This window comes from Poeciliopsis prolifica, unplaced genomic scaffold (assembly GCF_027474105.1).
Source record: "Poeciliopsis prolifica strain line A6 unplaced genomic scaffold, Auburn_PproV2 SCAFFOLD116, whole genome shotgun sequence".
NCBI lineage: Eukaryota > Metazoa > Chordata > Actinopteri > Cyprinodontiformes > Poeciliidae > Poeciliopsis > Poeciliopsis prolifica.
In genome coordinates, this window is record NW_026562491.1 from 794,309 (window position 1) to 806,756 (window position 12,448).

General features: G+C 38.2%; 2 long non-coding RNA genes across 2 annotated transcripts; both read left to right on the top strand.

The window, feature by feature from the left end:
- Window positions 1–2,252: 2,252 nt before the first annotated feature.
- LOC129354744 (uncharacterized) lies at window positions 2,253–3,144 on the top strand. The gene is made up of 3 exons (XR_008605188.1): window positions 2,253–2,439; window positions 2,963–3,007; window positions 3,082–3,144. It is a non-coding gene; the product is annotated as an uncharacterized LOC129354744 (long non-coding RNA).
- Window positions 3,145–3,216: 72 nt separating this feature from the next.
- LOC129354745 (uncharacterized) lies at window positions 3,217–3,487 on the top strand. Its single transcript, XR_008605189.1, has 3 exons — window positions 3,217–3,255; window positions 3,332–3,385; window positions 3,458–3,487. It is a non-coding gene; the product is annotated as an uncharacterized LOC129354745 (long non-coding RNA).
- Window positions 3,488–12,448: the final 8,961 nt, after the last annotated feature.

Here is a 12,448-nt window from a genome sequence, read left to right on the forward strand (position 1 = left end):
TGATCAATTTTACAACAGAAATAAAATATTATTTTGTTTGTTTTTAAATCAAACTGATGACACTGAAAAAAATTTATTTAACTTTTGATCCAAGAAAGTTTGATTTTCTCACATTGTTTCCATTTTAACATCGTTTTTCAAACTCACAGAAAAACTACAAATAATGTGTAAATCTCTAAATAATGTTGTGTTTCTACAACATTTCTGACGTTAAACGTTTATATTCTGCAGAGAAAATATTGATTTAATTTCTGTTATTTGGCAGAAATGATCCGATTGAAAGAGTTTCAACAGAAACCAGAACAAAGAGGGAAAAACTAACTAACATCTGATTAGTTTGATTTCTCTAAATAAGTACAAAAATATTTACAAAATAGAATCAGCTCCATTTTTTAATGAATTCTCAAAAATCAGATGATAAATTTTAAAAAGAGCTGCAGCTAAAAACGCTCCAAACATCTGGATGGGAAATAAAAACTAACTTTACTCCGTTTAGTTTTAACAAACTTTATTTAATGTTGAAATATAACTAAATTATTAGGTAGTTTAGTTATTAATATTAACACTATAAATAATTTTCTTGTCCTGAAGTGAGAAGTTGAATAAACTTTGTTGTTAAATTTAGTTAAAAATGTAATCAATTAATCAATAAATAATCTTTATTAATCAGAAGCTTCAGCATCTCATTGATAAACCACCAGAAAACAGAAACACAGCAAAAGATCAAAAAGGTTTTTAAATTAGTTTTCGTTTTATTAAAACCTGCAAAAACATTAAAATGATTATTTTCAGTGTAAAACTTTAAAAAGCTTTAATTTGTTTTATTATTATTCTTCTTTCTGTTGACATGTTTCTGCATATTGTTTCTAGTTTCAACTTTGATTCATTTTTGGTTTTAGTCCTGATTCCTGATGTTTTGAACTTTTAACGTTTAGAGATAAAAACACGTTTAGATTCATTTCTCTCGTTTAAAATGTTTCTCCGGCACAGAGAAGAAGAGGAAGGTTCAGAAAAGCAAACAGGAAGTCGCTCTAATCGTCTGAGGTTTACGGCGTTTACGTTTCTGCACTAAATGGTTCCTGATTGTTAGACTTTAGTCAGTTTTGTCACTGAGCTGCTGCTGGTCAACAAGATGCACAATTATACAACATACATCTTTGAAAAGCATTAGTGGAGCCTCCTGCACAACCAACCAGAAAGTAGCAAGTGGCACATCGTGTTGCTATGCAACGTTGCGGTTGCTAGGCAACAGGGCAGTGCCTGCTGAAACGTCTCATTTTCCAGAAACCAGAACCAGAACCAGAACCTGAACCAGAACCAGAACCAGAACCAGAACCTGAACCTGAACCAGAACCTGAACCAGAACCAGAACCAGAACCAGAACCTGAACCTGAACCAGAACCAGAACCTGAACCAGAACCTGAACCAGAACCTGAACCTGAACCAGAACCAGAACCAGAACCAGAAACTGAACCTGAACCAGAACCTGAACCAGAACCTGAACCTGAACCAGAAACTGAACCTGAACCAGAAACTGAACCTGAACCAGAAACTGAACCTGAACCAGAAACAGAACCAGAACCAGAAACTGAACCTGAACCAGAACCTGAACCTTCGGCTAATAAACAGCTGGATGGTTTTTAACATCTGGGTTGTTTTCAGAAGCAGCAGAAACACAAACTGACGTACAAAGATGTTAGAAATGTGAATTTTCCATCAGAGGTTCTGGTCCGGTCTAAGATTGGGAAGCCTGCTCTCTGATCTGGTTTGCTCAGACGGAACCGCTCCGGTTCTGCTCTGGTTCTGCTCCGGTTCTGTTCTGCTCTCTTCGCTCTGGTCTCAGATTTAGTTTGGTGAACCTGCTTGTTTCAGTTCAGAGCCTCTGAAACTCTGCTGAGGTTTTGAGATGAAGGTTACTGCTGCATCTCAGTCTGACTGACACACACACACACACACACACACACACACACACACACACACACACACACACACACACACACTGAACCACACTCCAACACACACCTGTGAGCTAATGAGCCGCAGCGAGAGCTGAAGCAGCTGAAGAAACCGCTGAGCTTTGCTCATACACACACATACACACACACACACACACACACACACACACACACACACACACACACACACACACACACACACCACACACACACACACACACACACACACACACGCACACATTCTAGCAGCTGCAGCCAGACCCTGACTGTCGGTGTGTGTCTCTCTCTCTCTGTGTGTGTGTGTGTGTGTGTGTGTGTGTGTGTGTGTGTGTGTGTGTGTGTGTGTGTGTGTGTGTGTGTGTGTGTGTGTGTGTTGACCTCCACAGAGGCGCTGAGCATCACTGACCCCCAGCTCTGCTACATCCTGGACGGGTTTCTGGGTCTCTACGGTCTCATCATGACCGGCATGTTCATCAAGGAGAAGGTGGGTCCAAACCCAACAGAACCAGGCAGAACCAGGCAGAACATGTTTCCATGACGGGTCAAACCAGGAACACATTATTATTTAAGACCAAGATTATCATAATCAAGAAGACAGATCAGTAAACTTTACATTTTAATGACCATTTAGCTCTAGAACTGGAAAACATTTTAAATATCTAAAATCAATAAAACAAGTGAAATAAAATATCAAAACTATCCTTCAATAAAAAGCTGGTTGAGATTAAATCTTGTTTGTCTGGTAGAAAAAGGAAAACAATAAACAGTTTTCCTGAAACATTAAGTCATTTTTCTGCCTTTAACACATTCAGCAGTGAATACATGAGGATGATTGACAGCACTAAGCCCCTCCTCCTGGCTCTGATTGGTGGTTTTTGCTGCAGGTCGATATTTTCACAGTCGATCAGCTTCATAACAAACTGTCATCACAAACATATTTTTATAAATTCGTTCTTTCAGACGGTTTGTGAGTTTTCAGAACTTATTCTGGACCTTCTGTGTTCCAGTTCTTCAGAACCAAAGCGAAGGGCTCAGACGATGGAACCTACGCTGTGAGTCCCGTCGTCTCGTCGTGTCGCAGCTCAGATTTTCTCTTGAATTCGTCTTCATGTGTTTTTGTGTTCAGTCTCTCAGCAGAGCGACGGGCGACACCTACGAGCCGCTGATGACCGACCCGGAGCGAGGACGGTGAGTCCAGATGTCCGGTTCTGAAGGTTCTGGTTCTGTTCAGATGCTTCATCTTGTTTCTTCTCATTGTGTCTCTCAGAACCGCCGAGCGCCGGATGACTCCACCTACACGGTACCAGACGAACCGTCCAGACCAGAACCGCAGTGACCTCTGGATGTTTATCTAACTGGTTCTGTTTGGGTTTCAGGGCCTGCAGAAACGATCAGAACCGACGTATAAAGAGCTTCCTGTGAGGAGAGAGGTGAGCGTCTGAACACGATGAGGTTCTGTCAGGTTCTGGAACCGGTTGCATTAAAAACTCTTGTTTTTGCAGCGTCAGCGGAAGAACGAGCAGGTTTACCAGGTGAGTACCGACCGGACCGGACCGGACCGGACCGCTCCGACCCGTCCAACATCTGCTCTGATCAGCTGATTGATTAACTGATGGGCTGCTTTCAGGGTCACCAGAGACACCTACGACTCCCTGCAGATGCAGCCGCTTCCGGCCCGCTAACCGGTCGGTTCTGAAGAATCCTGCAGATCAGCACCAAGTTTTACTCTGATTGGACCCGACGGCTCCTCAACATCTGGGAATTTAAGGCTTTTTCCACCAGATTTGGAGCTTTAAAATTCTGAAATATGACAGTTTTTTATTTAGAGCTCATCAATGTGATCAATAGTTTTGATTAGTTTAAAGGGAAATCAATAATTCCACTCATTAATTAGCATTCTATGCCGAGAAGTTTCACTGTTGTGTAAATATTTGTATGAGGATGAGAAACAGGAGGAACCTGCTCAATAGTTTCTGCTTCTAATGTCTGACTGTGTGAAGTCTGAAGAACCTGAAGTCAGTTTGAACTGGATGGAAACACAAGAAGGACAATTTAAACACATTTAGTCAAATCAGAGATAAAATCAAATGAAAATAGATATTTAGGTTAACATTAATATGATGGACATTATGATCATTTAATTGTTATTCTGCTGTTTTTAATCATATTTCTTGTCTCCTATGACTCATTTTTATTAACTTTTGTTGTTTTTTTATGTTTTCCTGAGAATTTCTGCTGTTTTTAGAATGTTATTAAATGTAAAGCTTTTAGATGATATTAATGAGTCTTAAATAAACATCTGTTACTCATTTCTGCCTCCTGGTGGACAGAATGAAGGTTTGCAATAATAAAGATTTACCTATAATTTATTCAATTTTGCCAGGAGAATTAGTTACTTATTTAATTGGAAGATTGTTTCACTCATAATTTGGGTAAATGTTATAAATGTTATCAGTGAAATAATCTGCATGATTCATCAATATTAAGAAATAATTGACTGAAAAGAAGCTCATGTGTTTTGCTGAAGTTATTAGTCACTGGCTCCTAGTGAGGGACCAGACCAAGAGCAGCAAGAGACCAACTAGAACTAGAAGTCAGGGTTTCCTCTGCTTCATCAGCCTGCCGGGCTGATACTGTTGTACTGTAGTGAGAAGGGCGGAGCCTGAGGTGAGTCAGGAACAATAAGATCAGGAGAAACAGATTATTCACTTTTTATCAGTAAAACAATCAGAGGAGGGCTTCACAACCCCTCTGAATTATGACACTCAAAACTTTGTAATATTTTTAACCCAAAAACGCAGCGGGCCGCTGATGGACGACCTTATGACCCCACCCTGAAGTGTTCCCAGGAAATTCCTGCATCAGGAATTTTGTGTTAAATGATATTTACTAGTTTGATTAACATTGATCTGAAACCTTCACCTTCCATTTATGACACATCAGAAAAGGTTCCTGCTGGACGGATCTTAATGTTTGGAGGTTAAACCTTTTTTTTTTCAGGCATGTTGGCAACGAGGAAACATTCCTGCACAGCAGAGACAGAAACTGGTAAACATCTTCCAGTGAACGGCTGCAGCAAGTTAAAACCTGTTTGTAACTCTGCAGGTTTTAATTTTCGTTGGAAACGTTTGAGACAAACTAGTTGAAAAACTTAAAGCCTCCAGCTAAAAGAGACAAAGGTTAAAGAACTTTATGTTCACGAATGAAGGAGGATCAGGTGAGAATCATCATGGAAAGTTTCCTTCATATCAACATTAAACATGATTAAATAAATGAATAAAATCTGTATTTAATATGAACATGTCAGATGGAGACACATCAACATTTCAAGGTTCTTGGTTCTGTTGGCTCAGATCATAACAAGCAGCAACTATTATTACTTTTATTTGTTAAATTTCTTTATAGATGAAACTGAAAATCTCCATTAATTTAATCAAATATTGATTAAAATCCTGAATATGTTTCAAACTTAAAGAAGCTTTAAACCTAAACGTGAACTTGTTGTTTAACATTTATTTCCTGGTTTCTTGTTATTCAACAGGTGAACACACTCTGCTGTCAGGGGGCGGAGCCTCAGGTGGGTCCCATTAAAGTTCTGGAGAATCGGGTGCGGTTCTCCAGTTCGCTCCCACTGGGTTTGTGTGAACAGAAGGAGAAGCAAAGATCTGATCAGGTGAGTTTTAACTCCACAATCTTCTGGTTTCCAGTCCTGACTGGTTTCTCTCTCTGAGCTGCTGGTTCTGGTTCTGGTTCTGGTTCTGGTTCTGGTTCTGCTGAGATATCTGGTTCCTGGTTGGTGGATGAAAATATTTCAATATGAAGTCAATAATTTATTGATCAGAGAGGAGGCAGAGGACAGCTGATCACATTTCAATCAATTATTGATCAGTAAGAAGTGATTATGGTGAAATATCAACACAGCGCCCCTAGAGTATTTAAAAACATCCACTGCTGTTATTTAGACCTGAACTGAGTTAAAACATCAAACCATCAGAACTGAGAAAAATGACTATTGGACCCGTTTACACACCCAGCAGGAAGTCGGCCATTTTGGATCAAATGTCTTGTTTGTTGTTTTTTTAATGTAAAACAAATAAAAAATGTCAGATTTGTCCTGGAGAGCTCAGAGGTTTAAGCAGAAGAAAACTGTCCTCCACTCTGATCGTCGTTCATTTTCTCTCATTTTGATTTTTAAATGATTGATTGATATTAAATCACAAATCTGCTAAACTATTGGTTGAATCACAGCGATTTCTAATAATCTATATCACTGTTAACACTTAAAAGGAAACCTGTTTATGTATTTTATATTTCAGTCACTTCATACATTCAATGACAGTGATATTAAATAATTTTGTTGTTTTTAACAAAGTTTTAAATAGTTTTAAATTTTGGTGAATGAGAGAAATTTACAGAAGTTCGGCTATCTGTGAATCTTTAGAGTTTTATTTTTACTCTGTTTTTGATTCATTGTTAAATGTTTGGATTTTTCTATTTCATATCAATGAACTGAGTCTGGTGGCAGGATTTTGACCTTTGACCCTAGGGTTCAGTTGTTTCCCTTCTCTGTAAAAATGTAGCAAACTTGATTGTGAAAAGAGACAAAACGGCGCCACCTAGAGTGACTCCAACACGATCAACATCTTTCCACAGTTTTTTATTGTCCAGTAGTGAGAAGGGGCGGAGCCTGAGGTGAGTCAGGAATCATAAGATCAGGAGATCATTCACTGTTTATCAGTGAAACAATCACAATAAAAGTTTTATAGTTGCTTCAATAAGATTGGATAATTTATCTAAACTTTTAAAGCAGAAACTGGGATTAAAGTCTGACTTTAAATCCAAAACCATCTGAAAGTTTTTACACCCTTTAAACATCATCATATTTTCATTTCCCAGTTTTCTGATATTCATGTGAAACCAAAACAAAGTTTAATATTAATGATATTATTTAAGTTGTTGCTTAATTAGATAAAATCTGATGAACGGTTTTCAGATTTTCAACCAAATTATTGATCAATCATTTCAGTCCAGGCTGCAGGTGGTTCAGTTGAAAGCTGATCAAGCTGTAAAGAATCAACAGCGCCCTCCAGAGGAACAACAGTCTAATGACATCTGAACCTGGTGACATCACAAATCCACTTCCTGTGGTTGTTGATTAGTGCAGTTTGTTGATCTTTAGGTAAAAAGTTTTAGAACCAGGATCTCAGTTTCAGGCTAAGTTAACTCAGAGTTTACAGAAGCAGAGTTTGTTGAAACTTATTTAAGTGATTATAATCAGAACCTAAACATGAGAATCATTGACTTTGAATGTTGTGTTCTGAGATGAATCATCCTGAGAGATGAACTAATTATCAGGAATCTCAATCTGTCCCAACCAAACCAAATAATCTCAGATTACATGATGGTGTTTGTTGAATGAATATTGATCTTATTACAATCATTTATCATCTCTGTACAGCAGATGTTCACATATTAATCCTCTCATTATTGTCAGACTCCAGAGACGGTTTGTTTTCTGTTTTATGAAGCTCTTCTTGTTCCACTGAGGAGTGGAGGAATATTTCAAGCCTCAGCAGGTTTCAGCATCTCACTTTAATCCATCTGTGATTCTCCAACGTGAGAAACTGAAGACGTTGATTACCTGCATGTCTGATCTTGTCTCAGGATTCAGATATGCAGAGCTTCAGTTCTTGCTCTTTTCTTCTACCAATCATTCAGATCGTGTGAAGTTGATTCCTCTGAAGAAATGAGTTCTGGTCTACGTCTCTGTTTATGGGGAAAAACAACCTGAAGTCTTAATTCCTCCTGCACAATCAAGTTAAAGTCAAACTGTTTGACTCTGACATAATTTTATTGGTGAAACATCAAAGTTTGAGGCCTGGATCAAAAAATTCAACATTTTGATAACTTTTAATCCTCCAAGGTTTACAAGAATACTGTCAAGAAAATCTGAGATCATCCCTTCCCCATGCTGGAGAGTTTAATTTAACAGTAACAATAAATAAAGTTACCTTTAAAATCAGTCACACAAGTGACATCTAGACCCAACAGTAGACCCAGACTGCAATAAAATAAATCTGGTTGTGTGTGTTGTTTTAATTATAATTATCTTTTTATCTAATCATAAGAAATCATAGAGAGAGATGAGACAGGAAGAGCAGGTTTCCTGGAAACTGAGGAAGTTTCCAGCCTGCAGATTTATAAAAATATCTGAGATTATTCCTTATTAAAAAGCATAAAAGTTTGAAAGGATGAAATGTAAACATTTTGAGTAATTAGATAAGATTTAGAGTAAAGTACTTATATTAATATTGGTTTACTTATAACAATACTTATGACACTTGTGGAAAAACGTACAAGTAAGACAAGTAACTGTAACTTCTGTAATAACTCACATTATAATAATAAGAGTAATAAGTTGAGCAACCCTGATCCAACCAAAGGTTCCTCTTTTGCTCTCACCCTTTATTGGGTTTATCCACCATTTTGGTGCATTAGCATTGGCTAACACTGTTGCTGTGCTTGTTTCATTGGCTGATGGACAGATGACCTCATATCCATCACTGTCTTGGAGACATTTTGTCCTGATGTCTTGGCTAATGTCTCAGGGTTGCTCAACGTTGCTCCCATGTCTCTGAGACGTTAAGTTGTTCAATCATCTATCTTCAAAAGAGGCGTTGGTCATCTCTGCTCTCCTGTTAGTCCTCTTTGACCCTTGACCTTTCACCTTCTATCTACCTCCAACACATCATCAGTGATCTTTAATAGCAGTTACACATTTTACACCATTCAAGTTCAATGTTATAATCCTTTTAGTTCCTTTAATTTAGCATTAATTTATAATTTTATGATAATCACAGCTTATTACTCTTATTATAATTATAATGTGAGTTATTACACATGTTCTGAAAAGAAACCAAGAATAATCTATTATTGTAATTATTTAATACCAAAGTTACAGTTACTTGTCTTACTTGTACGTTTTTCCACAAGTGTCAGTAAGTATGTTATAAGTAAACCAATATTAATATAAGTACTTTACTTTAAATCTTATCTAATTACTCAAAATGTTTAGATTTCATCCTTTCAAACTTTTATGCTTTTTAATAAGGAATAATCTCAGATTTTTATAAATCTGCAGGCTGGAAACTTCCTTCCTCAGTTTCCAGGAAACCTGCTCTTCCTGTCTCATCTCTCTATGATTTCTTAAGATTAGATAAAAAAGATAATTATAATTAAAGCAAAGTTTGCAGGAGACAAAAACAACACACACCACCAGATTTATTTTATTGCAGTCTGGCTCTACTGTTGGGTCCAGATGTCGCTTGTGTGACTGATTTTAAAGATAACTTTATTTGTTGTTACTTGTTACGTCCGCCAGGACGCCATATTTAAAAGGACACGTAGACAAAAGGATTCCAAGAAAAATATTCCTTTATTCATTTTTTTTCTTTTCTTTTAGACTTCCTTGTCCTTTTCTACTTGTTTTTTTTCTGTAAAGGAAGGAAAGAACCCCTCTTCCCGTGTCCCAAAACGTAACAAAAAAGTAAGAGAAAAAAGTTCAACAGAAAGGTGGACCTGGTGAGCCGGTCCAAAGAAACAAAAAGGTACAGCCGGGGGCCAACCCTATACAGGGCCGTCGAAGCCCCTGCTAGTACCAGACTAAAGAAAATAGGGAAAAATAATATAGGCTATTAACATAAAATGACCGAAAACAGGACAACCGGACTCACCAGGCCAAAACAGACCAAAAAACAACCAAAAAAATCCCCATGGCAGGCAGGAGGCGTCACATGGGTCCAAAGGCCGACAAAGTTGAGGAGCTCCTCCGGGCGCATCCCTGTTGGAGGTGGAGATGGAGGTGGATGAGCGAGCGAGAGAGAGAGGGCTGGGCGGCAACCATTACAACCCAGCCTATATATATAGGCCGTCCTCGCCCACCAATTAAAGCCAAACTAATTACAAAAAGAATCACTACCCTAAAAATATATTAAACACAAAACCACTCAACTTAAATCAATACAAAATTATTTAAGAAAATAAAAATAATTAGAGAGTGCCCAAAGAACATAACATTACTATTAACTGAAATCTCCAGCATGGGGAAGTGGGATGATCTCAGATTTTCCTGACATAATAAACACAAAAAACACAAAGTGATGCAACATAGAATCAATAATCAAAAACTACATTAAGTCAATGCCATAACAATGCAAATAAAACATTATAATATTTAACTCAGCCAATGGACTTTGATCTATGGGCCCTTCAAAATCTCTGTTAATAAACATGAACCTACTTTATGCAGACAATGCAGTCAGTATTGGATACACTTGCAGCACTTTCAGCCAATAATCAGTGAGTATTGATTACATTTCAAATTCAATTCTAAACAGGTGAGTTTTTAGTTGAGATTTAAAGGATGTCAGGGTTTCAGCTGTTTTACAGTTTTCTGGAAGTTTGTTCCAGATTTGTGGTGCATAGATGCTGAAAGCTGCTTCTCCTCTGTTGGTTCTGGTTCTGGGGAACCAGAACCTGAGAGGTCACTTGTGTGATCGTCCATCTCTCTCAGAGGTTCTATTAGCGACTGTCAAACCAGGTCGCTGAGCGGCTGAATAGGGGAATCTTTGTTGATGCGCCAGCTGATCAAAAACGCAATCCAAGTTGCATTTAAGTTGATTTATTTTGCCAATATCCAAAGCGTCAGTGTCCACACAGCATAAAAACGGATCCGTAGCTTCTGGTCTTGTCCTAAACTAAGTGATTTCTGGAAGGACACTTTTGAAGCTCTCAGTGTTATTTTCAGGAGAAATGTTCCAAAAACTCCCTTGGTGGCAGTTCTGGGAGTAATACCCGATGGAATGGACAGGAAGGGTGATAGATATCTTCTAAGTATCTTGCTCACAGCAGCCTTGAAATGTATAACTATCAGGTGGCTGAAACCAGGGCCTCCTACATATAACACATGGATACAAAAAATCTGGGACATTTATCTGATGGAAGGAATCACATATTCCTTAAGGCTTCAAAAAACAGTTTTTGATATAAGGTGGAGCCCGGTCTTACCGTTACTAATTCAATGACGCCCTTACAGGATTGCTTGTTGGCACCTGTATGTACCCATGGGTCAGTTAGAATACCATGGTGTTTAAGAATGTGAGGACCATCTTATGTCAGAGGGGATTTAATTGTGTGTCTTGTATTTTTTTTATTTTTATTTTGTTGTTCTTGTGATGTTTGTACTGTATGTATTCCTTATTGCCTATGTTAGATCATTTGATGTCTCATCTTTTGTCAAGTTATAATGCAGAAGATAAATGTCAGTAAGAGACAGACGAATGCAACTGTGGACATGTTGTTAAAAATAAATAAAAAAAGTTAAAAAAAAATAAAAAAAAACGGATCCGTAGAAAAAAACAGTGAATAAGACAAAATGTGCTAAATTGAAGCGGTCAGCAAAAAGTAAACCTTCCTCCATCACCCACTCACTACTTCACCCAGGTGAGCAACAGCTGATCTATAATCACTAACGACATCACGTGATCCCCTCTACGCCTGTCCACAACAGATTCCCTTTTTAGTTCTTAGTATCAGCGTTAGGGAAAGACAAACTAGGTGATTGATTTTACTTATTTGATTATTTCTGCTACTTCATTAAGCTGTACTGACTCTTGCAAAAGTGCTTTAATAATAAAATATTTAGCCTAAAGAAAATGTAAAAGATGTGGACATTCAATTAATGAGTCACCTCAAAGTTCTTTGACGGTAGTAAAATAGCTGTGATGTTGATTCTGGGGAAGAAAACTAGGTCATGTTTTATAGGTTGCTTTAGCCAAATCTAAAACTACATCCTTGGGACTCGTCAGAGTCACTAAAACCAACCTGATTCAGTAACAGTGCAAGTTGTAACAAAGAGAAGGAGCGACCGTTAACAGATGTGCTCTGTGGAACCAGTTGGCTGCTCAGTCTGGCTGATTCACAGGGGAAGAAGGACGAGACATCTGGATGGAGGCGTCAGTAACCAGGCGAATCCTTTCTGGATGCAGCTAAAACAGAGTTTACTTCAGTTCTGGACAGATTTAGGAAACTCAATTCACCTGTTAGACAGAGAGCTGGTAGCACATCTCCCTCTCTGAAGAGGAAGTAGTGACTGAGAGAGGACAGAGTGAAGGAGGGGGGCAGAGGTTGCGCAACAACAATACCTGCTGTAAGAAGCCAATACATCTAAATTCCTTGGACTAAATTCATCATGTGACATGTCAAAAATGACCTTTGACCCCCCTCCAATAGTTTATTTCCTGTTGAAGGCTTTGTGTAGCAAGTTTCAAATATCTACAGTGAGTCGTTTTGATTGGGTCGCCTTTAGGGTTGTAGAGGTTTTAATTCCACTAAGTTCTCCAGTTTGGTCCCAGTCAGCAGCTTCAGCAGAACCAGTCAGAACTTGGTTTGTTTCAACAGGATGAAACTCTGTCAGTCCAGATTCGTCCCTCTCA